This window comes from Ipomoea nil, unplaced genomic scaffold (genome assembly GCF_001879475.1).
Source record: "Ipomoea nil cultivar Tokyo-kokei standard unplaced genomic scaffold, Asagao_1.1 scaffold3016, whole genome shotgun sequence".
In the NCBI taxonomy this organism is placed as follows: Eukaryota; Viridiplantae; Streptophyta; class Magnoliopsida; order Solanales; family Convolvulaceae; genus Ipomoea; species Ipomoea nil.
The window spans coordinates 445982-473768 of record NW_017619444.1 but is presented as its reverse complement, the minus strand read 5'-3'; the positions used below and the strand labels follow the sequence as shown (position 1 = coordinate 473768).

Here is a 27787-nt window from a genome sequence, read left to right as displayed (position 1 = left end):
GTTAAGGGGTTTCTTGGGACTCACAAGATACTATAGGAGATTCATCAAATCCTATGGTACCATTAGTAGACCCCTCACTGATATGTTGAAGAAGAATGCTTTTAAGTGGAGTTCAGATTCTGAAATGGCTTTTGAACAGCTCAAGAAGGCCCTCTGCTCAGCACCAGTGTTGGCCCTACCTGATTTTACTAAAGACTTTGTTGTGGAGGCTGATGCATGTTACAAAGGAATGGGAGCAGTACTAATGCAGGATGGAAAGCCAATAGCCTATTATAGTAAGGGATTTGGGCCTAAACACCTTGGTTTATCCATCTATGAAAAAGAGTATCTGTCCATTATCAATGCTATTGATAAATGGAGGTCCTATTTGGGTGGTAGACATTTTGTTATTAAAACTGACCACCAGAGTCTCAAATTCTTGTTGGAACAAAAAATCACCACAGCTATGCAACAAAAGGGCCTCACAAAGCTGCTAGGTCTGAGTTATGACATTCAATACAAAAAAGGGACTGAGAACTGTGTTGCAGATGCACTGTCAAGAAGAGGGGAAGAAAAACAGGTTGAATTAGGAGCAATCTCAGTGGCCAGACCACTGTGGAAGGAGGAAATTCTTAAAAGCTATGAAGGGGATGAATGGGCCTCAAGGGTACTGACTGAGCATATGATATTAGCAGAATCTGATTCACAGTTCACTCTTGATGAAGGATTAATTAAGTGTAAAGGCAGGCTGTATGTGGGAAGCAATGGAGATCTGAGAAGTAAGTTAATTGAGCAGATGCATAACTCTCCTTTAGGAGGTCATTCTGGGCAACAGGTTACTTATCACAGGCTAAGTCAGCTTTTTTATTGGCAAGGACTGAAGAAAGAAGTGATTCAAGCAGTCAAAGGTTGTGATGTTTGTTAAAGGTGCAAGGAAGAAAACATAGCTTATCCTGGATTACTACAACCCTTACCTATCCCTGAACAAGCTTGGCAAGGAATATCCATGGACTTTATTGAAGGGTTGCCCAAGTCTCAAGGTAAGGATGTTATTATGGTCATAGTTGACAGGTTCACCAAGTATGCACATTTTATTGGCCTATCACATCCATTCACAGCAGAAGGTATAGCTGATTTGTTCATGGAGAACATCTATAAACTACATGGTTTGCCACAGGATATAGTCAGTGATAGGGACAAGGTGTTTGTGAGCAGGTTCTGGAGGGAGATTTTCAAACAAATGCAAGTGAAGCTCAGTATGTCTTCATCCTATCATCCTCAGTCAGATGGGCAGACTGAAAGGGTAAACAGATGTGTAGAGACATACTTGAGGTGTATGGTTTTCCACAGACCCAAAACTTGGTTGAAATGGCTGCACTTAGCTGAGTATTGGTACAATACCAATTTTCATACCTCCCTCAAATGTTCTCCATTCCAGGCTTTGTATGGTTATAACCCTCCCTACTTAACTTTCCAAGTAATCACAGAAGGAGAACACCAAGATTGGTTTAAAGAAAGGGCTGCTATGATGGCTATCCTCAAAGAAAACCTAGCAAAAGCACAAGCAAGAATGAAGGAGCAAGCTGACAAACATAGATCTGAGAGGACTTTTGAGGTTGGGGACTGGGCATATCTTAAGATTCAGCCTTACAAACAAACTACATTGGCAGTAAGGTCTAATCTTAAGCTGACAGCTAGATTCTATGGTCCATTTGAGATAATTGAGAAGATTGGCCCAGTGGCCTATAGGTTGAGGTTGCCAGGAGAGGCTACAATCCATCCTGTGTTTCATGTGTCTCTCTTAAAGAAGAAGGTGGGAGAGGGTATAGAGCCACAATCAGTACTGCCTTCCACTGATTCTGAGGGAATGATACTTACTCACCCGATAGCTGCATTGCAAAAGAGGTTAATTAAGAAGAATAATGCAGCTGTGGTGGAAATATTGGTGCAGTGGGCAAACTTACCACCAGAAGCTGCTACATGGGAGGATTATCATCACATCACCAAGCAATTTCCCAATTTCGATCCTTGGGGACAAGGATCAGGTGATGGGGAAGGTAATGTCATGGTTTTAGAAGATGGAACTCAATTAATGAAGGATGGAAGTGAGAATGAAGAACAAGAGGAGAGGCAGATTGCAAGGGTTAAGTTCAACCTGGAAGTCAGGGACCAAAACGACAGCGTTTTGGTTCATTCAAATTAAACGGCCACTTATCTAAACGACGGCGTTTGAAGGGAAGCAGTTGGAGCCGTTGCGGAGAAGCAATCAGACGATGTCGTTTGAAGCATCTGTTGGGAGCAGTTGAAGAAGACTATAACGACGTCGTTTGGGAAGGAATCCAAGCTGGTTGCTCAGCGAGAAACAAGGAAGTTGGTTGGGATTTTGCTGGATTGTTTTAGCTTGTTTTGCTATTTATTTGTAATGTTTTTGCTTTTTGGGAATTATCTTATGCTTTTGGACATATTTCTCTGAATGAGATAAACCCTAATCTCTCTTCTTTACCTCCATTCTCCTTCCTCTTTACCTCCTTCTTCCCTTTACCCCAAATTCTGTTCTGTGTTTTTAGAGCTAATTTGCAGGTCTGTGACAGGGTGACTGGGTGAGGATCGTCTCCAGTACTCCTTAGCCACATCGATCGCATCCTCTGAAGAGGCCAGGTGATCCAAGGTCTCTTCTCCATCGCCGCAGCAGGGACACCACGGATCGTTTGTCAGACCCCTCTTCATGTGCTCAGAATTAACGAGGAGACTATTGTTGATAATTCTCCATATGAAGAATGCATGTAATGCGCCAAATCCACTCATAAGAATCTGAGTCATCGAAGAAAAAGACGGTTGGTAGCCAGAATCAATGCTATTCAAAAGGCTGCCAATTATGCCACCTCGACAGAAGAGTTACAAAGCTTAGATAGGCGTCTTGTTAAGGAGCTCAATGATGTGCTGGATTATAGAATCTTAGTTACCAACTCTAACTTATAAGTCTCTTTTCCAAAATCTCTTACAGTAGTCCAATAAACTCTAACTTTGATTTTCCCTTCTTACTAATCTTTATTGTTTCCTTTCAAACGAAACCCTTAGCAATACTGTCTTTCCCACCTTAGCCAACAATATATCCCTTCAAAAACCCTTCGATACAAGGTCTCATTCCTACTTAGGAAAATCTAACGATTGAACTAATCCTTTAGGTTTACTCCCGCCAACCTTAGTATTTCAACAAGAGTAAATACCCAAAATGGTCCCTCGACTATAGCTAAATTCACAAATTGGTCCTTCACTTTCAATTTCAACCAATTAAGTCCTTAATTTTGCAATTTTGACACGATTTGGTCCTCCATCTATTTGACCGTTTGTTGACCGTGATCGACGATCTCCAGAAGAACCTTTAGCTCTCGTCAGAGCACGTGGAGGCCTCCACACTACACCAAATCAGGCATTTAGCGGCGGTTTCAAACCGCCACTAGTATGTTTAGCAGCGGTTATTCAACCGTGTCTAAATAGTGTGTCGCGAAGTATTTAGCAGCGGTTTTCAACAACCTCGGGAATTAATGGAAAACTCATTTAGCGGCGGTTTTGGGAGCATTTAGCGGCGGTTACAAAATCGCCGCTAAATATATTATTTATTTCAAAAAATTTAGCGGCGGTTTTGTAACCGCCACTAAATATATATATTTATTTGAATAAATTTTAGAAAACCGCCGCTATATATATATATATATATATATATATATATATATATATATATATATATATATATATATATTGTTTTTGAATAAATTTTAGTGGCAGTTAGTAAGTGTTGCTAAATATTTTTCTTGATTTATTTTTTAAAATATTAGAGGCGGTTATTAAGTGCCACTAAATAATTTTTTGTTTTCATAATTAAGTGTCGTTAAATGTTTTATAATTACATTATTATATTTTTATAATTATTATTTAATTATATTTCTTCTAAAATCTTTATATTCAAATGCGTATTGCAATCACAAATAAACTCTATGTACCCATTTAATTGAAAAAAATCAATTGTAACTAATATTTATCAAATAATAATATTCAATAGTATTCAAAGAAGTAGCTTCCTCAGCTTAACATTTCTTCCATGGTCTTTAAGTGTAATGCATTTTCATTCCCTGACAGTTCAAAACATTATTCTTCAAATGCAGATACAGGCAGCCTTTGGTGGATAGACCAACATAATCTACAATCTCAGTCCTTGACATCTTTAAAACCTCTTGTCATATTTATGAAGTTCTGCATTCACTTTCTCCTCATCCCACATAAACCCTTGAATGTATGTTCTACAAGGAAGATTAAACATATTCAATAATTTAGGATCTTTAATCCATTAGTAAGTTGTGTAAGAAGTTTGCTGGTGAAAGCAACAGAGGTAATCACCTGAACCCACTCAAAATAGCTGATAGTAACTCCACTGAGTTTGCATAGATGCCTGGTAAAATCACAACTCCTTTCTTTGCTAAAATCTGCAGAATACATTACACTTATCTTCATTTATCAATGGGTTTGAAATTCTTATTACACCTTGATCCTACACTACCCAAACACAAAACCAATGATATAACAGTGGTGAAAACTTAACAGCAAGATTTTTTTTTTTTTTTTGAAAACAGCAAGATTGAATCAATTTCCTGGGTATGCTATCTTAGCAAAGAGGAAGTAAATCGCAAGAAGTGTATCAACTGGCCTACAGACCTCCAAATGCTTAAAGCTACACCTTTAACAAAGCAAACCTCTCAACTTATTTATAAATGCATGTACTTCCAATACATGACACTATTTATCATCAATCACAGATAAACAAACTTGAGAAGGGAAGATTACTCAGAAACAGTTGGAAGACATATATATATATATATATATATATATATATATATATATATATATATATATATATATATATATGATGCAGGCAGACACATACATACATCTTAATATGGATGGTTGGTTAATAAATTAAAGTTGCAATACTACCTCAGGAGCCATCCAGCGAAAGCTTCCAACATCAGCAGAAAAATCACCTTCCAGACCCTCCCTACACAGCCCAAAGTCCCCAAGCTTCACACTCTTCTTGCTTTCTGATAGAAAAATATTATCTGCAATCCAAGAAGATTAATTAGCTTGATGACTAATAAGCAAAATAGCTAGCAGCAAAAGTTAGGCCCGCAGAAAATTACTTACTGGGCTTCAAGTCGCGATGAATGATGCCATTTTCATGCAAATATGCCATTGCGCGAGAGATTTGTAATGCCATAACATCCTTAGACTTTCTATTTCCAGAAATAGACAGATATTAGAGTAATTAGCCTTAATAAACTATTAACCAACCTAGAATGACTGGGTTGGAAGAAAGCAGATTATTTGCATAATCGAGTGAGTTCTTCTACTCTAGCATACCTACACATCAAATAAAAAAAAAATTCAGTTTGAGTTCAGTTGAAGGGTTATTGATCTCAAAGAATAAAACAGAAATGAACAAAAAATAAGAAGAACAAGAGCAAAGCTCTAGGAGAGCAAGCATGTTGACCTGTACTATTTAATCATTATCTGCTCTTTCAATTCCACTATCAACAACAGTGGCTATTTCATCATTTAGTTCTTCTCTTGTTAATTGCAAATTTTCAATCTCATTTAAAACCACAGGATTTTGGTTTTCACTTGAGATTGAAGTACAATCATATCCGCTACTGTCAGCATTTTCACCCATGTCAAAAAGGTCTCTTGGTTTGAAAGGTATTGCAACATTCCAATCTTTCTCCATCTCATTGGTGACATAAAACATCATCTGAGCTTGTTCAGCTAACACATATGGTTCATCATCTATACTATCTCCAACATGTATTGTTCTAGAGAAGTTAACTTCGGTGAAGCCATAATGATCTCTTCTTATCCCTCTTGGAGTAGTCGTCTCTGCCCATATACACTTAAATAGTGTAACCACAAATTTGCTGTAGTAATTGAGTTCAATGATGTCGACCAATTTTCCATAATAAGCAACATCTCCAAAAACCCCATGAGTATCACGACTACTTGCAACACTTGGAGTTCCAGCAATAACAAATACTCCACTATTTTGAGACTTCAGTCCTTCTTCTCGGTTCACTGTTCGAAATCTCAAACCATTAATGTTATATGAAGAAAATCTTCTAGCATGAGTAAGTGGACCTCTTGCTAAAAACATAATGTCATCTGGCACTTGCTCTTGATTGTCAGTATTTAGGATCTAAAACATAATGATATTGTATTAATAAATTAATTTTGAAGTAAAATATTGATTTGAGGTGAAACTCTTACTCTCTTTGCAAAGCAATTGGAAAAATCTCTATTAACTATTTTTTGAATATCAGCAGAAGATCTCGTCCGCCTTCTTAGTCGTCTCTTCGTTAAAACTGTAAATTCCCTGTATGTGATAACAACACATTTGTTACAATTGAAATAATGGCCCTGTTTGGTAAAAAATTGGCCTATAGGCCAATTTTGGCTTATTTGACCACTATTAATTGTTTGATTTAGTTAAAATATCAATATAAATGTTTGGTTAATTAGCTTTTTGCAACTCCAAAAGGCTAAAATTAAAAAAAGCTACTCCAAGCAACTTTTTCAATTAGCTTTTTGAGAAAAGAAATTATACTAAACAGCTATCAGCTAACAGCTAATTTACCAAACACTTTTCTACAATCAGCTAATGTTATCAACTATTTATACCCTCTAATTAACACAATCAGCTAACAGCAAACAACTATCAGCTAACAGCCATTTTACCAAACAGGGCCAATATGTTATTTCTCACAAAAATACAAAATTTTGGATGTTACTTACTCAACGTATTTATCAACATGTTTGCAATTCATTAGCACGTATCGATGTGCTTGTTGTTTCTCTATATTAGTTAGTTGGAAAGTTGAAACACTGCCTACTGGTCGACCAATTTGTTTGAAGATATTGCTTTGAATATTTTCAGCATAAAATGGCACATCATCAACACGCCTAGATCGGTTGAACCTTGTTTCAACCCCTTCTAAATACCTTGAGCAAAATGTAAGACATTCTTCAGCAATATAACCTTCGGCTATAGAACCTTCTAGGTTTGCTCGGTTGCGTACAAAAGACTTTAAATGTCCTAAGTACCTAAATATATAGAAATAAGACATTAGTAGATGCATTTATCGATAATCTAATAAAGAAAACTTTAAATATCCAAAATTTAGTCACCTCTCAATGCTGTACATCCATCGGTATGGAACAGGACCTCCAAGTTTAACCTCATCAACAAGGTGAACAACTAAATGCACCATTACTGTGAAAAATGATGGTGGAAATATCATTTCCATATGGCATAATGTTAGCACAAGTCGACTTTGAAGGTTATCAAGCTCTTTGACATTTAGTACTCTACTACATATTTGTCTGAAAAAAGAACCCAATTTTACCAAAACCATACAAACTTGATCTGGTAATAGATTACGTATGGCAATTGGCAATAGATGTTCCATAAGAATGTGACAATCATGACTTTTCAATCCATGTATCTTGCGATTCTTCAAATCAACACATCTAGAAATATTACTTGAGTAACCATCTGGCAGTAATACACTCTTTAGTGTTGCAAGAAATACATCTTTTTCTATATCTGTCATTGTAAAACAACTTGGAGAGTATTTTCCATTTTCATTAGGCCAAAGGTCATCTCTTATACCCATTGACACTAAATCCATTCGAGCATTTAGATTATCTTTTGATCTTGCAGGGTCATTTAGCAAAGTAAACAACACATTGTCAAAAACATTTTTTTCAATATGCATGACATCAAGGTTGTGGCGCAACAAATTGAATTCCCAATAAGGGAGTTGGAAAAATATACTTCTCTTCTTCCATTGTTGCGTATCACCATCTTCAACTCTTCTCACTCGTGATCTTTTCCCCTTCTTAGTCATTTCTAGGTTTTTCCCAAATGTAATATTGATATCTGCAAGCTGATTCAAAACATCTGAACCTGACAACATCTTTGGCGGACTTCTCAAATCTTTGGTTCCATCAAATTTAGAGTTGTGATGTCTATACCGATGAGAAGACCCTAAGAACCGACGATGACCCATAAAACACCACTTCCTACTATGTGGAAGGCGATTTGGCAAAAAAATCAAAGTTGCATGAGGGGCATGCTAGCCCTGTATGTGTATTCCACCCAGATAAGTTACCTAGCCCAGGAAAATCACTAATGGTCCACATTAGAGCTGCATGTAGTTTAAAAAACTGACCCTGTGAAGCATCAAATGTTTCTATTCCAAAACTCCACAACTCATTTAACTCTTTAATCAATGGTTGCATGTAAATATCTATATCATTCCCTGGCATCTTTTTCCCAGGAATAATCATAGACAAAATAAATGAGGTTTGTTTCATACATATCCATGGAGGCAAATTATAAGGAATTAAAATCACAGGCCAAGTGCTATGTGTAGAACTTTGATGTCCAAATGGATTGAAACCATCCGCAGCTAACCCAAGTCTAACATTTCGTGGGTCAGCAGCAAATTCTACATGGACTTCATTAAATTGCTTCCATGATTCAGAGTCTCTAGGATGTCGCATCAACCCATCTTTGTTACTATCCATAGCATGCCATCTCATATATTCAGCAGTTTTAGAAGACATAAACAACCGTTGCAACCTAGGCTTAAGAGGGAAGTAACGCAACACTTTAGAAGGTTTCTTTTTAAACTTGCTACCACAACGCACATCACCACCATTCTTCCCATTTGGTTGTTTCCATCTTGAAGTATGACATACTTTGCATGTTTCTGCAACTTTATCATCTCCCCAGTATAGCATGCAATCATTTGGACATGCATGAATGCTAACATAATTAAGACTAAGTCTATTGATGGTTTTTTTTGCCTCATAGAAAGAATCAGGAAGCCTTGCTTGTTCAAAAGTATCTTTTAACAATTCAAAAATCATAGACATTGCTTTATTGCTTATTCCACCCAAGCACTTGATGTGGTATAAACTTCAACAAAAATGATAATTTTGAGTACTTGCTACACCCTTCATACAACTCTTGATTTCCATCTTTGAGCAATTCATAAACTATTTTACTGTCTTCACTATCCTCTCTATGTAATACTCCATCCCCAAGTAGTGTTTGTTGTGATGTTGAAGGTTCATTTATACCATGTGAAATATGTGCAAAAGCATCATGAATGATATTTACTTCAGGATTCTCAATTTGCACATTAGTAGGCACAACATTAAGAGTGCTACTAGAAGTGTCTAAAGATCCCCCTTCACCATGCCAAATCCCATTAACATATCCAGGTACAATCCCATCACAATTAAACGTTCTTTCTCGTCAAATTTATATAACCAATACCTAAATTTACACTTCACGCAAGGACACAATATTCTTCCTTCAATACATCTATGCTCAATTGCAAAATCAATTAATTTGTTTACCCCTTCTATATATTCCAAAGTATTTCGCTGCAAATTAACCCAAGATTTATCCATGCATAATCTCTATATGAAGATTTTTCAAACTTTAGTAGTTTATCATACAAGATCTACAAAGAGAAAGAAAGATGAATTGTCATATGTATAGAATGATAAGACCACATAAATATATGCATATAGGGAGAGAAAGCAGAGGATATATAGAAAGATTAATTTTAGGAATGCATCCTGTTTTCTAATGTGAATTGCTTTATATGTTGTGTTGTGTTGTTCCAACATTGAGATGTGGGTGAAAAGATGGAATAACCCTAAAAATAAATTAACTTATTTTTAAGATGGTTAAAGAAAACAGCCGGTAAAATGGTTACTAGCATTTTATCTTATGATTTAAGTTTCGTTGTTAAAATAGCGGCGGTTAGTATAACTGCCATTAAATAAATATTTAATGGTAGTTTTATAGAACCGCCGCTAACTAAACGTAGCTAAATGTTTAGTTTTTTGTAGTGATACTTGCTACACATAGAAACCAGAATTAGGTTAACAATCAGAGGAGAAAGAAAACCATGTATCAAGAAAAATGAAGAACATGCAGAGAGAATTTACTTCAAAGAATCACAAATAATTAAAAGGAACAATTGCTAAAAAATGGACTACTAACTTGAACAAGGCAACAGGTTCATGCTTATATATATACAGATTCATGCTTATATATATACAGAATTTTGATGCCAAAAAGGGAAGGAAACTCACTCAAGAATGTATTCAGGTTCATGCATAAAGTTTTTCAACCCTGCTTCAAACACATTACGTGCCACCTGCAGGAATACACAACAATTATAAAATACACAAAGGGGCCAAAACATAAAAAGAAGCAAAAAAAAGTTTCAAACCTCATTTAAAACTTAGACACACTAGAATTGAGAATTTGAGGAATTAGTTCACCTTAGCATATATCCTTGTTAAGACAGAATTCAACAGTAATAAAAGAACAGATAATCTTACCATATAACCTTAGTCTGTACTCTGTAGAACAAACACAGATAACTAAAAATGAAACAGATAAGAAGATAACTTGAGAAGTGGCAATAAAGATGCAATCTTGGATAACTTTTGTATTCCAAGTCTATAAGCAATAAAAAACATTAATAACCCCAAAGAAGGAATAATTCAACAGTAAGATTAACAACTATAAGTCTTGTTTAAATCACAATGATTTTTTCCATAAAAAAAAAAAAAAAAAAACAAAGGGAATGTAATAATGAAAATTTATGAACCAGAAAACGAAATAAATAGAGAGAATTTCTACAACTAAAATCACAATCAAATATTCAATTGAATCCTTGAGCTTATTAAAATTGTGCAATTAACATATTCAATGTCATTTCTATGACAACCAACTGCAATTTTAGCCTCTGGAAATGCTAGTACAACTCACCATTAATAACAAACACAAATTATTCAAAACACAATCAAACTTCAGCTCAAAAACAATATGACAAACACCTTGAGTGCAATTGCTACAAAAGACTAATCTATGAACAATCCTGAAAACTAGCAGAAGAATTCAAGTTCCAATCAAGAGAATCAATCAAATTGCAAAAAACATTCAAAAAGAAATTCACAATAATCCTCAAAAATTAAAAATAATTGATATAAATTCACAACATTTAGAATAATACAAGCAACATCAAAAACTAAATTCATAAATTCATACAAACACACTGTTTGAGAACAAAATCAGTGAGAAATTCACATGAGTCTACAAACCTTACAATGGACTAATCCCCTTTTTCTGCAGCCATAAGCTTGGTCAGAAGTCTTAACGGACGGCTTTACAGAGGTCGAGCAGTACCCATTTGGTCAGTGGCGGTGGAGACGGAGGTCGTAGGAGATGCCAACTGCCGAACTCAGGGAGTAATGGAGGCTGTAGCGGTGGAGCGATTAACACTTCAACTAATCGCTGCTGCAATGGAGCCGTGCCTCTGTGGAGCACACACTTTAGAGAGACTGGTGGAGACAGGAGACTGGAGCGGTGGTCCGTTGGAGGTCGGAGGAGATGCCGTGGAGCATACGGAGGAGACGTCGTGGAGCAAACAAAGGAGACGCCGACACGGATGTCGCCAGGTCGGAGCAGACAGAGTTGCCGAACGCAGGTGAGGGCTAGGGGTTTCAGATTAGGAATTTTAGATTTTATAAATAATTTGTTGATTTTTAGCTACGATTAAGATCATCTTTGTTAGAATATATACATTTATTTTCGCTGAGTTTTAGTGGCGGTTAAAAGAACTGCCATTAAAATATACATTAAATGAAAAATAAATTAACATTTCTTAAGTTTAAGTACAAAATTAGTGGCGGTTTCTATAACCGCCTCAAAATAGTTATTTAGAGGCGGTTATAAATAACCGCCTCTAACTATATGTCACTAAAAAGCTGATTTGTTGTAATGCGCCAGGATGACGTTGCACCGGTTCGGAAACACGTCGTCTTCTTCGCTCTGGTACGAACTCAACTACATTGAATCCAAATGGATGATGAAGAAAGGCGACCGGATTTGGTAGATTGCTTTCGACAGTAGATTCGAATGTAACAGTGCCGTCTGGAAATGCAACCGGAACCTTAAAAAACCAACTATGGATCATGAAAGTACATATATATCCTCAAAAATCACAGTCAACAAATGGTCAAATAGACAGAGGACCAAATTGTGTTAAAATTACAAAGTTAAGGACTTAATTGGTTGAAATTGAAAGTCGATGACCACTTTGTGAATTTAGCTTTAGTCGAGGGACCATTTTGGGTATTTACTCTTTCAACAATTCAATCATCTTATCATAAGTTCAGCTACCCCTTGTTTCATTCTTATTACTAAAATTCCTTCTTTAAGTTTCACATAACTTATCATTTCCAAGTCCACATCCTTTAGCTTGTCATTTCTTACTTAATTCATTTCTTAGTCTCTTCACTCATCATTCTTCAGAAGGACATATGACTTACTTACGACGTTTTCTTCCCACCTTCATACAACTCAAAGTCCAAAGTCACCATCCACTGTCTTAGACTTTATTCTTCCCAAATTCACATCTCTTAACGTTTCTCTTCTTTACCTCCTTAAAGATAAATGGAATTTCCTTCATGTTTGTACATTTCAACCTGAAGTTCCAAATTCTCCATTCTCCAAGTTTAACTCCTAATTCTCCGAGCTTAACCTTTGAAAGTCCATTCACCATTGAATATCTGTTAGGGATAAAGAAAGTAGGCCTTTACTATTCAGATTCTGATTAGGATTCCTAAGTCTATAAATAGGGGGTTAGAAAGCAATTAGAACCCTTACCACCCATAGTTATATTACACGAAATTATTCCCAAGAGATTCCCCACCACCAAGCCTAGGGAGATCAATCGGATGGAAATCTTAGGGAAGAACCTTAATAGCCAAGGGAGGATTAATTAAGGCTAAGAGGTAACCCATGTCTCGACAAAACCTATTTCCCTTGCTATATCTTATTCATTGGCTCCTTTGATATATGATTCTGTCTTGAGTCTTGATAGAGCTTTGCATAGGGTTTATATTGTATGATAATCTTGGTGTTTATGTGATAATCTTGATGTTTATGTGATAATCTTGATGTTCTTGATACTATGATTAATTATATGAACGATCTTGTATTTTGATTATGTCTAGAGCCCTAGGGTTATAACGTGGATTTCGTATTATGTTATTCTTAGTATGTTTGGATGGGATTTTGTATGATCGGGTGTTGAGTCTAGCCTAGGACTTGTGTTTAGGACGTTGCATATAGACTTCTTGATGTTCTTGTGATTCCAGATGTCCCTGGATCGTTGTGTGATTTATGTTGAGTCTTGGCATGTTTAGGAATCGTGTTAGGTTGTATTTGGTGTGGTTCTTGGTTTAATTCCGTTAATTGAATACGTGGTGTTGTCGTTATGTGTTTGAATGTGTTTGGACATGGTTTCGGGTTCCACGAGGGATCCCGGGACCATAAAGTTGCCTGTGTATCAATAGGGGGTAGGTGGGAGGACTGACCACCAGCCACCTTCCCGCTGTCCGCAATACTGTTCCAGCGGGCAGCCGGCGGGCGGTGGTTTGCCCGCCGGCCACCCGCTGGAATAGTAATCGGCCGCCGGCGGGTGGTCCTCCACCCGCCACCTACCCGCTGGAATCCCGGCGTGGTTCGTGGTGTTTTTCCCCGTTTGATGTTTCCCCGCGTCCCGTTGTGTCCCGTTGTACCCCGTTTGTTGTGTATGCGACTAGTTTGGTGTTTTAGGCATCGTTCTAGGATTTTATGTGTGATACGTGTCATTGTTGTTGTGTCTTGCTTGTTATGTGATTATGTGTTGATTAATTGATGATGATGAGTATCATGGTCATTGCGCAATGACCGGTGTGAATGATGATGATGATATGTTGAGATTGTGATTGGTGGAAAATAAACTGTTGGCGGTAGGCACCACTTGTGGCCGGTCGTTGTACTAAAGGTACAGGCCATAGCGGTGACTGTGCTAAAGGCACACACCCACCTTAGACTTGCTTGCCGTTGAGCATGTGTCAGGTTATAAGTGCTGCGGTGTCATGTTAGAGCTATATGCACTAACCCCTTGATATTGGCACTAGTGGTGCGGATCATTGAATGGCACTGCGGCACCATCTTGATATGTTGGTGGTTGAAAGGTGGGTTCGTCGGTGGGGGCATGTAGTTGCCCGGAGGCATAAGGGGTGGGGATATAAGGGTGGCCTGGAGGTATAGGTTGGAACTGATATAAGGACGGAGGGGAGCTACAAGGTTGGAACTTGGTATAAGGTTGGAGGATGAATTGTGTGCTTTGTTGACTACTTGCTAATTGATTGTATTAAATGCCTTAGTTGCCTCTACTTGTTATTGCATGCTTATCTGCCTGTTATGTCTTGCATTGCATGTCTAGGGTGTCTATTAGTTCCTATGATTATTCTATGATATTAAGTCTGTTAATATGCCTTGAGTCTTGATCTTGGATTTAAACTAGAGTCTCGTAAGTATATATGTATTCCAGTTTCAAAATGAGTTTCTTATATCTACCTATATTGTACTTAACGCGTTGGAGTGGGTTACCAGCATTATTCGCTGACGGTTGTTATACCGAATGTTTTTCAGGGACAGTGAGTAGTTTCGGAGCGCGCTAGTAGATTCGTGGACTTAGTTTAGATAGTTCTAGCCTGGATGAGATGGCCTGCGTGCCATTATTTGTATTTGGGTATTAGTTATGGTTTATGCTTTATTAGTTAGTTTAGCGTGTACATCCGAGTTCTCCAGCTCAAATGTGGCATAGCACCCCGACTACTATGTCTGGTTTATGCTCTGTTTGGGAATTAATAAGAGATTAGCCTTTATTTTATAGGTTTAAAATATCTTGAAATTTAGGGGTGTTACAGTATCAACAGAAATATCGTACTACAACATCCGAAGATAGAATATATCTTAGATAGCGACAGGATCCGAGAGTACAAAAATGAAACATAATCGATGCAATAGCTCTTCAAGAACGAGACATTTTCAAGAATACGTACTCAACAAACATAAGCTCAAGAAATGACGAACACATTCTGTTAGGAATAAAGAGTAATGGTTTTGATATGTCAAATATGTATTTGTAGAACCCCCAATTTTATTTTATAGGTCTAGTAGAGTCTTAGACCATGTTCGGGAAATTATTTAAGTTGCAAAAGAGAAAAACAGAGGAAGATGCATGAAAATAGAAGAAGAAGATATAAAGCCTAAAATCAAGAATTTGTCTGGAGAAAATGACAAATAGAAGAAGAAGTTGAATGTTATGAAAATCACGTCAATGCTACAATAAGATATCCCAAAAGAATTTTCGTTGAAGAAAATTAAGATTGGAAGATTGCATGAATTTGACTTAGAGATCAAGCATCTATGGAAAGAAAGGAGTACATCAAAGATGATTGGAGATTTAACTAATAAGTTGTACGGACGAAGTGGAAGATGCTTGATATGTTATGTGAAATGGCTCAAGTTCGAAACTCACCAATTTAATTAAATCTGAGGGAGGAAATACAAAGGGGGAATTGGGAGGGCGTCAATTAGGAAAAATACTAGTATGGGATTACATGAGAAAACCAGAGGAATATCAGATAAAGTTTGGGTTTGACTTTGGAAGCAGACGGGGGAAAGTAACCCGAAGCAGTAGTGTGGTGTCACTGGGCGTGGGATTACGTGAGAAAATCAGAGGAATATCAGATGAAGTTTGGGTTTGAGTTTGGAAGCAGACGGGGGAAAATAACCCGAAGCAGTAGTGTGGTGTCACTAGGCGTGATTAGTGAGAAAACCAAAACCAGAGGAAATATCAGATGAAGTTTGGGTTTGGGTTTGAGTTTGGAAGCAGACGGGGGAAAGTAACGCGGCGACGTGAAACCCGAAGCACGAAGCAGCAGTGTGGTGTCACTGGGCGTGATTAGTTTGGAAGCAGACGGGGGAAAGTAACGCGGCGACGTGAAACCCGAAGCACGAAGCAGCAGTGTGGTGTCACTGGGCGTGATTAGTGAGAAAACCAGAGGAATATCAGATGAAGTTTGGGTTTGAGTTTGGAAGCAGACGGAGTCGTGAAATCCTGGGATAGTAGCGCGGTGACGTGAAACCCGAAGCAGCAGTGTGGTGTCACTAGGCGTGATTAGTGCGGGATTTGTGATAAAAAAGCACTAGCAGCAGTGTGGTGTCACTGGGCGTGATTAGTGAGAAAACCAAAACCAGAGGAATATTAGATGAAGTTTGGGTTTGGGTTTGAGTTTGGAAGCAGACGGGGGAAAGTAACGCGGCGACGTGAAACCCGAAGCAGCAGTGTGGTGTCACTGGGCATGATTAGTGTGAAAACCAGAGGAAACGTTGTCACTAGGCGTGATTAGTGCGGGATTTGTGATAAAAAAGCACTAGCAGCAGTGTGGTGTCACTGGGCGTGATTAGTGAGAAAACCAAAACCAGAGGAATATCAGATGAAGTTTGAGTTTGGAAGCAGACGGGGGAAAGTAACGCGGCGACGTGAAACCCGAAGCAGCAGTGTGGTGTCACTGGGCATGATTAGTGTGAAAACCAGAGGGCAGTGTGGTGTCACTGGGCATGATTAGTGTGAAAACCAGAGGAAACGTGAAACCCGAAGCAGCAGTGTGGTGTCACTGGGCGTGATTAGTGAGAAAACCAGTGGTGTCACTGGGCGTGATTAGTGAGAAAACCAGAGGAATATCAGATGAAGTTTGGGTTTGAGTTTGGAAGCAGACGGAGTCGTGAAATCCTGGGATAGTAGCGCGGCGACGTGAAACCCGAAGCAGCAGTGTGGTGTCACTAGGCGTGATTAGTGCGGGATTTGTGATAAAAGCACTAGCAGCAGTGTGGTGTCACTGGGCGTGATTAGTGCGGGATTTGTGATAAAAACACTAGATCACGGAAATTCATTATATCTTGTAACCAAGAAGTGGTAGATATAGTGAATTGCTCTTGGAGAGAAGAGCAAGTGGAGTAGGAGGATTACACCACCTCGCGAACCACTATAATTGTCTCGTGTTCTTTACTGCTTTCTTTACATACTGCTCTTTACTTAATTGCTCTACACAAGATATACTGCTCACACAATCTCACACACACTTTATCTTTATTTAATTCCGCTATGCACCATACTCTAACAATCTAGTTAAGAGTTTTGGTTTATCTCTGGCTTAGCAATTGTTGTGCTGTGCGAAAAAGTTTGAAAGTCTATTCCCCCCCCCCCCCCCTCCTGACTTTCACCTTACCTATTTTGGGACCAACAATTGGTATCAGAGCCTGTAGCCTATTTGAGTCAGCTTATACCAACCTTTGGTATTAAAACACGTTGCCTAATTGGGTTAACTGTTTTTGACTGTTAGGCTGATCCATTCTACAAAGTGTGTGATTGGATTAATCTTTCATATCTCTCGTGATGATGATGAAGAAAGATTTAGTTCAAAATCTATTATTCTCACTTGATAAATTTGATGATTGGAAAGTTCGTATACAGGTACACTTATCGGCTTTACACGATGAAATGTGGGAAGTTATTTCCACTGGCCCTATAGAAATATTAACAATCAATACGGCGTTTGTTATATCCCCGGATGCTCCACAGTACGTACAAAAGTCAAAACCGGAATGGACATCGGATGATAGAACGCGGAATAATCTTGACAATATTGCCAAGGATATTCTATTCAAAGCCGTTGATGATACAATATTTCCGAAGATCTGAAAGTGTGCTACTGCTACAGAAATATGGGAAACTCTCATCAAGATTGGCGAAGGACATGAACAAGAAAAAGACAATAAGCTCACAATCGCCATGAAGAAGTTTGAAGATTTCAAAATGCTCTCGAATGAAAGTGTTGCAGACATGGAAACTCGAATGATCAAAGTTCTTGGAGAGATTAGTGATCTTGGCAAAAACATTAGCCAAAAAGAAATTAATCTCAAAATCCTACGAGGCTTACCATCTGCATGGGATATGAAGGTTACGGCTATGCGCGATCATCGAGATCTAAGAATGTTGTCTACAGACAAATTATTTAGTGATCTAAAAGCATATGAGTTCGAAATGAAGGCCAAAGATGATGATGTTCATGAAGCTCAAAATTCTGCTCTAATGGCCGAACAACCGTCAACTTCCAGGTCAGTAGAAAATAATGTTGATTTTATGACTGACGAACAGTTTGCTCTTTTTGTTAAAAAAATTAGAAGGTTTATGCGAAAAGGAGACAACAAAAATTCTGCTCGTGGAAAATTCGTCTCTTGCCTATCACAAGAAGAAAAAGTCGAAGAAAATAAGGATTTGTGCTATAATTGCCGCAAACCCGGATATTTTAAAATAAATTGTCCGTATCCGATCGTTAGCAAGTATCAAGGAAAAAATGTTGAATCTACGGTGAACAAATCTGAAAGCAAAAGGTTCAAGCGCGACAAAAGAAAAGCTCTCGTTAGCAACGAACCAAACGAAAATGATGATTCGAAGGATTCAGCATCAAGCGATGAAAGCTCGTGTTCGGATGATGATATGGCGCTAGTATGCAAGTCAATTGAGTTGAGTACAAGTGAAGATTGTCTTATGGCTCTTGAAGCAGATGAAAAAGAGGTAACATCTAATTCTTTCAATTCTGTTAATTCTTCTTTTTCTCATGAATCTATTGACAATCTAATACGAGAATGTCAAGAGATTATGCTCACTCATCCTCAACTCAAAGAGCGCAATAATATTCTAATTCTTGAAAAAGAAGAAATGAATAAAAAATTGCAAGATGCTTTACTTGAAGTGAGTAAATTGAAGAATGAAAATATTCATCTTCAAGAAGAGTGTAAAGTAAGAGAGATTAGAGAACATAACCTTCAGGCAACCATTGCTACGTTCACTAATTCGTCTAAAATAATAGATAAAATGGTGAGCATGCAAAAGCTATCAGGAGATAGAACCGGAATCGGTTATGACTCCACATGTTCTCAAACCCCTCAAAATCTGACTAATTCTACTACTACTTTAAATAATAAAGTTCAAGTGGTAAAATTTGTTAAAAGTATAATAGCACGATGAGACAAGGACTTGGCTATCAAACAAAAGCAAAGTTGAATGTTGAAAGGCCGAAACAATTCAATTACACGGCAAAGCAACAAAAATTCTTCAAGCAAAGATATGCCAAAGAGTCAAGTGCAAAAAGATTTCATAGAAAAGAGGGAAGCTTTTCTAGAAATAGAGTTGGGAGATTTTATCCCACTCAAAAGAATTGGTTGTGTAATAGATGTAATGCTTTTTATAGACCAAAGCAACAATCCTCTTCCCAGGTGCCAAAATATAAAAATATTTTTCAAAACCCGGCGCCAAAAATGTTTTCTAATGTGAGTTATGATTATCGAATCTCAAATGGTTACAAATCGCCTCATCTTAATCCAATAAGATCTAGGTGGGTTTGGTTACCTAAAATCACTAACAGTAAAGGACCCAAACAAGTATGGGTACCTAAAGTTAATTAATCTTCTTTGCAGGATGTTTGGTACATCGATAGTGGTTGCTCACGCCACATGACTAGAAATAAATCATATCTAGTGAATTTCAAAGAAATCGATGGACCAAAAGTTATATTCGGGGGAAATCAAAATTATGGAACTACAAAAGGAGTTGGCACGATCAAGAAAAATGGATTGAAGATTGAAGATGTTTCTTTCGTTGAAGGCTTAAAATTCAATTTGTTGAGCACTAGTCAATTTTGTGATAAAGGCTATCTTATAGAATTTTCTAAAGATAATTGCCTAATAAAAAATGAGCTCACAAATGAGATTGTTCTCTCTGGAAAAAGACAAAAGAATATGTATGTTGTTGATTGGAGTACAAGCAAAGATTCAGTGTGCTTAATGGCGAGAAATTCGAATGAAGCAAATTGGGAATGACACAGAAAGCTCAACCACTTAAACTTCAAAACTATCAATCAGCTTGCGAAGAAGAATCTAGTAGAAGGCTTGCCAGATATTATCTTCAAGAAGGACCAAGTGTGTGATGCATGCGACCGCAGAAAGCAAATCAAATCATCATTCAAATCAAAGACACACGAGTCAACGTCAAGACCGCTAAGCTTACTACACATGGACTTATTTGGACCGGTTGATCCAATAAGTGTAAGTGGTAAGAAATATACTCTCGTTGTTGTTGATGATTTTTCCAGGTACACTTGGACCGTGTTTCTCAAGAAGAAAAATGAAGTTGAGAAAGTTCTACCGAAGCTGTTAAAGCAACTCCAAAATGAGAAACAATTGCAAATATCAAAAATACGAACGGATCGTGGAACCGAGTTCGTGAATGGAGTTATACAAGCTTTTTGCAATTCACATGGAATTTCTCATCAATTATCTGCCGCAAGAACACCGCAACAAAATGGTGTTGTCGAAAGAAGAAATCGAACGCTCAAAGAAGCCGCACGAGTGATGATTAGTGCTGCCGGTCTCCCGAAACGCTATTGGGCGGAAGCTATCAACACTGCTTGCTACACGCAAAATCGAAGCATGATCCATAAGCAGTACAAGAAGACGCTATATGAGCTATATAAAGGGAGAAAATCAAATATTGGTTATTTTCATATTTTTGGATGCAAATGTTTTTTTCATATTAATGATAAATTGCATCTAAAAGCTTTTGATGAGCGTGCAGATGAAGGAATTTTTCTAGGATATTCAGCTACCAGCAAGGCGTTCAGAGTTTTGAATAAAAGATCAATGGTGGTTGAAGAATCCATACACGCGGTATTTGATGAAAAATCACAAATCAAAAATGGCGCTCTGGACGAAGAAATTGCACAAAATGGTAACAAGTGTCATATTGATTTTTGTGATACTAATGATACGTGTATAGATGATGTTTTGCAGGGAATGGATGAGTTGGAAATTAATTCTCTATAAAATCCCATCCCTCATCCAGAAGAAGTTGGAAATTCTTTAAATAATAATTTTTGGAGGTGATGCCGCACGTGAAAATGGAGATGCAATACGGGTTGAAGTTGGTGATCCAATTAGTGATCAAGTTACTGGTGAAGTTGGTGGTCAATTTCAAAATGAATTAATTGAGGAAATTCGAACCAACTCATCCAGTACACAACAAATGGATCCACCCAGTACCATGCACCCATTTGAACCAGATTTAAGATTGCTCAAAAATCACCCTCCAGAATTAATTATTGGGAATATTCATGAAGGCGTGAAAACAAGATCATCTACCATGGAAGCATTGTTCACGTGTTATCTATCACAGATTGAACCAAAAGAAGTGCACGAAGCTCTTAATGATCCGGATTGGATAAATGCTATGCAAGAAGAACTCGATCAATTCAAAAGAAATGATGTTTGGGAACTTGTTCCAAGACCGGCGAACCACAATGTTGTAGGAACCAAATGGGTCTTCCGGAACAAAGCAAACGAAGAAGGCGTGATCGTTAGGAATAAAGCAAGGCTCGTTGCAAAAGGATACTCTAAAAAAAAAGGAATAGATTTTGATGAAACCTTTGCACCGGTAGCCCGACTTGAAGCAATCGGAATTTTCCTAGCCTACGCCGCACACAAAGATTTCACCGTTTATCAAATGGACGTGAAAAATGCATTCTTGAATGGTCTACTCGAAGAAGAAGTTTATGTCGAACAACCCCCAGGTTTTGAGGTAAAAGGCGAAGGTGATAAAGTCTACAAACTTAAAAAGGCATTGTATGGGTTGAAACAAGCACCTAGAGCTTGGTATGATACTTTGTCAATGTTCTTGATAAGCTGTGGATTCACCAAAGGCCTTCTTGACAAAACTTTATTTAGAATTCAAGATAGTGATCATATTTTATTAGTGCAAATATATGTTGATGATATTATTTTTGGAAGCACTAACAATTCTTTGTGTGAGAAATTTTCGAAGCTTATGCAGAATAAATTCGAAATGAGCATGATGGGTGAATTGAATTACTTCTTGGGCTTACAAGTCAAACAACTGAAAGAAGGAGTGTTCATCAATCAAGCAAAGTACACCCGCGACTTGATAAAGAAGTTTGGCCTTGATGGAAAATCATCGATCAAAACTCCAATGAGCACATCAATAAGGCTAGACAAAGATGAAGATGGAAAGGATGTCGATCAAACAAAATATAGAGGAATGGTTGGTTCTCTTCTATATCTTACTGCAAGCAGGCCGGACATTACTTATGCTGTGGGAGTGTGTGCAAGAATCAAAGCAAATCCAAAAGAAAGCCACCTCACCCAACAAAGAAGATCATACGATATCTGAAAGGCACAATGAATGATGGATTGTGGTATCCAAAAGATACAGATTTTACTCTAACGGGTTTTTCAGATGCGGATTTTGCAAGTTGCAAAATAGATAGAAAAAGCACTTCCGGGACATGCCAGTTCTTGGGGGGAGGAAGGCTTGTTTCTTGGTTCAGCAAAAAGCAAAATTTCATTGCAACTAGTACCGCCGAGGCCGAATACATTGCTGCAGGAAGTTGTTGTGCACAAATTTTGTGGATGAAGCAACAATTGAAGGATTACAGAGTTAATTGTGATGACGTTAATATTTATTGTGATAATACTAGTGCAATCGCTATCACTCACAATCCGGTGCTTCACTCAAGAACCAAACATATCGACATTCGACATCACTTCATAAGGGATCATGTTGAAAAGAAGAATCTAAAGATCGAATATATTCCTACGGAAAACCAAGTTGTTGATATTCTCACGAAGCCTTTATGCGAAACGAGATTTTCTACCTTAAGGCACGAGTTGGGAATGATCGAAATGAGCTAAGTATCACTGGACTTAATCTCTCTATTTAAATTGATACTTGTGCTCAAAATAAATTGTTTTATGTGATTATATGCATATGTTTATTCGAAATTTTTGTATAATAAAATTGCAATATGTGTTTGGAATTTACTTATGTATTTGCACGTGTTATTTAACGTAAGATCATATGCCATGCAAATTAATTTGATGAAATGTGCCATTCGTGGTTTATTTGATAATTTGTTTAAAATTACATGTTTTAATGTGTTAATTAATTTATGAGTATGTGTTCATGTTTTTGTAAGTTAATTAATTTGTTTGCATGAAAATTTGCCTAAAAATGTAATTTAATGTGTTTATTGCATTTGTTAGGAATATAGCGGAATAATGCGGAAGCGAAGGATCGAAAATTGAGAATTATAGAAGTTAAATAATAGGGGAAAATATCTAAATGACAAAATAAATTAATAAGGATGGGAAAATATAAATATATATATTAATCTCTATAAAGAGAATTAAAAACAAAAAATATATATATATATATATATATATATATATATATATATATATATATATATATGTGTGTGTGTGTGTGTGTGTGTGTGTGTGTGTGTGTGTGTGTGTGTGTGTGTGTGTGTGTGTGTGTGTGTGTGTGTTATGTACGTGAGGAAAAAGACAAGAAAGAAAATGAATTCAAAATTGAATTGATGTAAGGGATTGATGCATTGATTACAAATAAAGCTAAGCTATTTATAATTCTAAATAAGAGAGATCTACGGAAATTACAAGAATGAGAGCAAACGTCGGAAACCATATAGGAACGTGAGCATGCACAAGACGCCAAGATCGGAACAATGGTCTATGTTTAATTTGAGCCACATATTATATCTAACAATCTCCACCTTGGATCAAATTCATTGTGAGAATTAACAATTGGAACAGCCGACTAAACTCAAGCACTACTTGAACTTAGCAACAGGAAGAGCCTCGGAATAGCAGGATGGATCACCATCAACTTCCTGTGTGACTGAGAGAGCATAAGCAACCATATTGGTTTCATCGTCACTAGCGTACCTAGCAGGTTTTTTAATTGTCCTTCTAGGACGATCCATAGCAATGGAATACTCCCGTTGTGGCTCGACGAGAGGTGCGGTGCTAGTAGACGCACCATCTTTAGTATTACCATCAGCAGTAGTAACACTATCAATAGGCCTGAACTTAAACTCCACCTTCTCACCAGTACTCTGCGTCTCATCTGTACTGGGAACTTTTCCAGAAGAAAGTAGTGCATTTTCGTCAAGAGTGATATCTCGACTCAGAATGATTTTCTGAGAATCAGGAGACCATAGACGATACCCTTTTGACTCAGAGGCATAACCAAGGAAAATGCATTTGACAGCTCTCGGGTTCAATTTACCCGTACTGGAATGAGCATAAGCAGGACATCCAAAAACTCTTAAGATAGAGTAGTCAACAGGATTACCTGACCAAACTTCCTCTCGAATTTTGAAATCAAGGGATGAGTGTGGAGATCTATTTACCAAATAGCATGCAGTAGAAACAGCCTCGGCCCAAAAATCACGCCGTTTCCATAACCCAGCATTAGAGAGCATACAACGAGCCCTTTCCAATAGAGTCCTGTTCAAACGTTCGGCAACACCATTTTGCTGGGGTTTACCAGGCAAGGTCTTGTGCCTGGCAATTCCATTTGCCGCACAGAAGTCATTGAAATCTGACTCACAGAACTCCAAGCCATTGTCTGTCCTAAGCTTCTTGACTTTTTTCCCTGTCTGAGTCTCAACAAGTATTTTCCACTTTTTGAAAATAGGAAAAGCATGATTTTTGTGTTTCAAGAAATAGACCGAGACCTTACGAGAAAGTCATCAATAATAGACATGAAATATCTACAGCCTCCCATAGTATGGAATTTAGTCGGTCCCCATAAATCGGAATGTATATATTCCAATACATCTTTGGTACGGTGTGTAGCAGTAGAGAAACTAACCCTCTTTTGTTTCCCAAAAACACAATGCTCACAAAATTGTAATTTACCCGTACCTGAATCACCAAGGAGACCTTTCTTGCTCAGGAGATGCATGCCTTTCTCACTCATATGCCCCAGACGCATATGCCATAGTTGAGTGAGATCCGCATCAGACATCGATGAGGATACCGCTACTGAACCTGTCACAGTACTGCCATGCAGCACGTACAAGCTTCCAGATCGAGAAGCTTTCATGAGAACAAGAGAGCCTTTTATGACTTTCAGAACTCCACCTTCAGCTATGTACTTGCACCCCAGAGATTCCAAGGTGCCCAAGGATATTAGATTGCGTTTCAAATCAGGAATATACCGAACATTGGTAAGAGTCCTGACAACATTATCATGAGTTCTAATCTAAACACTTCCAATTCCACTAACCTTGCATTGGGTATCATTATCCATCAAGACAACTCCACCATCAACCGGTTCCAGAGAGACGAACCAGTCTTTGTGAGGACACATGTGGAATGTACAACCAGAGTCCAGAATCCACTCAGTTTTACTCCGTTTGTCACCGGAGCTAACAGATAACATAACATCAACTTCTGAATCACTTTCAACAACACTAGCTTCAGCAGACTTCTTTTCTCTCTCTTGCTTGTTTTTCAACTTGAAGCATTCAGTCACATCATGACTCTGCTTCTTGCAGTACTTACAGGATTTGTTGTACTTACGTCCTTTGGACTTGGATATAGATTTTTTATTGCTACTCTCTGTTTCAAGTGAACGACCCCTTACAATTAAGCCTTCACCTTTGTCCTCAAACTTAATTTCAAAGTCAAACTTTTCTTTGGACAACAGGTTTGACTTAACATTGTCAAAAGTAAGGGTATCACTACTATTACCATACAGCATAATTTCTTTGAAATGCATGTATGATTTAGGGAGAGAGACAAGCAATAAAACAGCACGATTCTCATCTTCAATTACGACATCAATATTCTCCAAGTCCAATAAAATAGAATTAAATTCATCCAAATGAGATTTAATCGAAGTACCTTCCGTCATGCGGATTGTGTACAGGCGCTCCTTCAGGCGCAGCTTGTTTGCCATAGTTTTGGCCATGTAAAGCGTATACAGCTTGGACCATAAATCTGACGCAGTCGTCTCACTTAATACCTCACGTAGAACCTCTTTAGACAGGCACAAAAGAATGGTTGAACGTGCCTTGTCATCCAAATCTTCCTAATCTTCATCTGTCATTGCAGCCGGTTTCTTCTTCTTCCCAGCTAGCGCTTTCTTCAAACCGTTCTGGGTTAGAACAGCTTCCATCTGAACCTTCCAGATAGAAAAGCTAATTTTCTCGTCGAACTTCTCGATATCGAACTTAGTAACAGTTGACATCTTTGAAAATAATTCTCAAATAAACCGCTCTGATACCACTTGTTAGGAATATAGCAGAATAATGCGGAAGCGAAGGATCGAAAATTAAGAATTATAGAAGTTAAATAATAGGGGAAAATATCTAAATGACAAAATAAATTAATAAGGATGGGAATTAAAATATATATTTATATTTTCCCATCCTTATTAATTTATTTTGTCATTTAGATATTTTCCCCTATTATTTAACTTCTATAATTCTGAATTTTCGATCCTTCGCTTCCGCATTATTCCGCTATATTCCTAACAAGTGGTATCAGAGCGGTTTATTTGAGAATTATTTTCAAAGATGTCAACTGTTACTAAGTTCAAACAGTGTTTGAGTTTAGTCGGATGTTTCAATTGTTAATTTTCACCGTGAATTTGATCCAAGGTGGTGATTGTTAGAATATGGTTCAAATTATGTGGCTCTAATTAATGCATGAAGACTTCTTCTTCAACCTTCCGCATCGCATGCATGCTGTCCATCCGCCTTCTGCTCTCCTTCTTACCATTGCTGCATAACTCTCCTTTGTGTTGTATAAATAGTAACATAGCTTTGTAATTAATGCATTATCAAAATAGAATTCTTTCTTCCTTTCTCACGCATGCTTTAATATATATATTCCTCTAATTCTCTTTTGAGAGCTTTTATATATATATATATATATATATATATATATATATATATATATATATATATATATATATAAAATATCTTTCATTGTTAATTATTATTTTGTTATTTTATACAATTTTCTTCGTTTATACATTTTCCCCTATTATTTAACTTCTATAATTCTCAATTTTCGATTCTTCGCTTCCGCATTATTCCGCTATATTCCTAACAGCATTATATATGTGTTACGTGCATATATGGTTTATTTGATATAATTTGCTATAAAAATGTTTTAGAAATATGAGCTGAAAGTTAAATTTGTTAGTTTCTAAAATATTTTGGAATCTGATTAGTTTGCATTTATATAAAGATGTTTCTAATTATAAATTTGGAATATGTGTGTTAATTTTGTTAGTTTCCAAAATTTGTTTGTTTTAATTGGAAATTACCGTGTGTGTGTTTAATATAATTGGTATGTGTGATTGATTATTGATGCGTAGTATATTTGCAAACAAATAATTCTCGGAGTACGAGTTATCGATCCACAGGGAAGTGGTTGTATCAAGCACTAGTTACTAACTTATTCATTAGAGCTAATCCTAACAATTACTTAGATGATTGATTGACATAAAATAAATAAAATAAAACAGAGGTTCAGGATTTTGAAAACAATTACAGAGAAGTTGAGATTCATGGGATTCAAGTATTTAATCACCTAGTGCCAATTATCGTTTGCAATATTGAGTTTGGAATTAAGATTTGTGTGGGAATGCAAAGTGGAATCGAATTACTCCCGTAATCTCTATCCCTAGTGAATTTCCACTCCCGTGGCTTAAACACCCAATAAGATCGAAGATCAGCATTCAATTATTCCTAATTACTACCATCTCCCGATTGGCAACAATCTAGAATAAACTTCCCCTAATAAGTTCCCATTTCCCAAGCTCCAACCATTAGGTGCAATTGTGTGTACCCTAATTTATGCCCCAACTCCCATTGGTGA

The 27787-nt window shown here is 37.3% G+C and overlaps 2 long non-coding RNA genes across 2 annotated transcripts in view; one reads left to right on the top strand and one right to left on the bottom strand.

Annotated features, from left to right (window-relative positions):
* LOC109163244 overlaps positions 1-7147 on the top strand; it is a 20105-nt gene extending 12958 nt beyond the window's left edge. Inside the window, exon 5 of the long non-coding RNA XR_002051231.1 lies at positions 7135-7147. This is a non-coding gene — a long non-coding RNA (uncharacterized LOC109163244). The remainder of the gene's footprint in view (positions 1-7134) is intronic.
* On the bottom strand, positions 5322-27787 carry LOC109163245. Its single transcript, XR_002051232.1, has 3 exons — positions 27776-27787; positions 21077-21079; positions 5322-5391 (listed from the first exon to the last, which is right to left on the bottom strand). It is a non-coding gene; the product is annotated as an uncharacterized LOC109163245 (long non-coding RNA).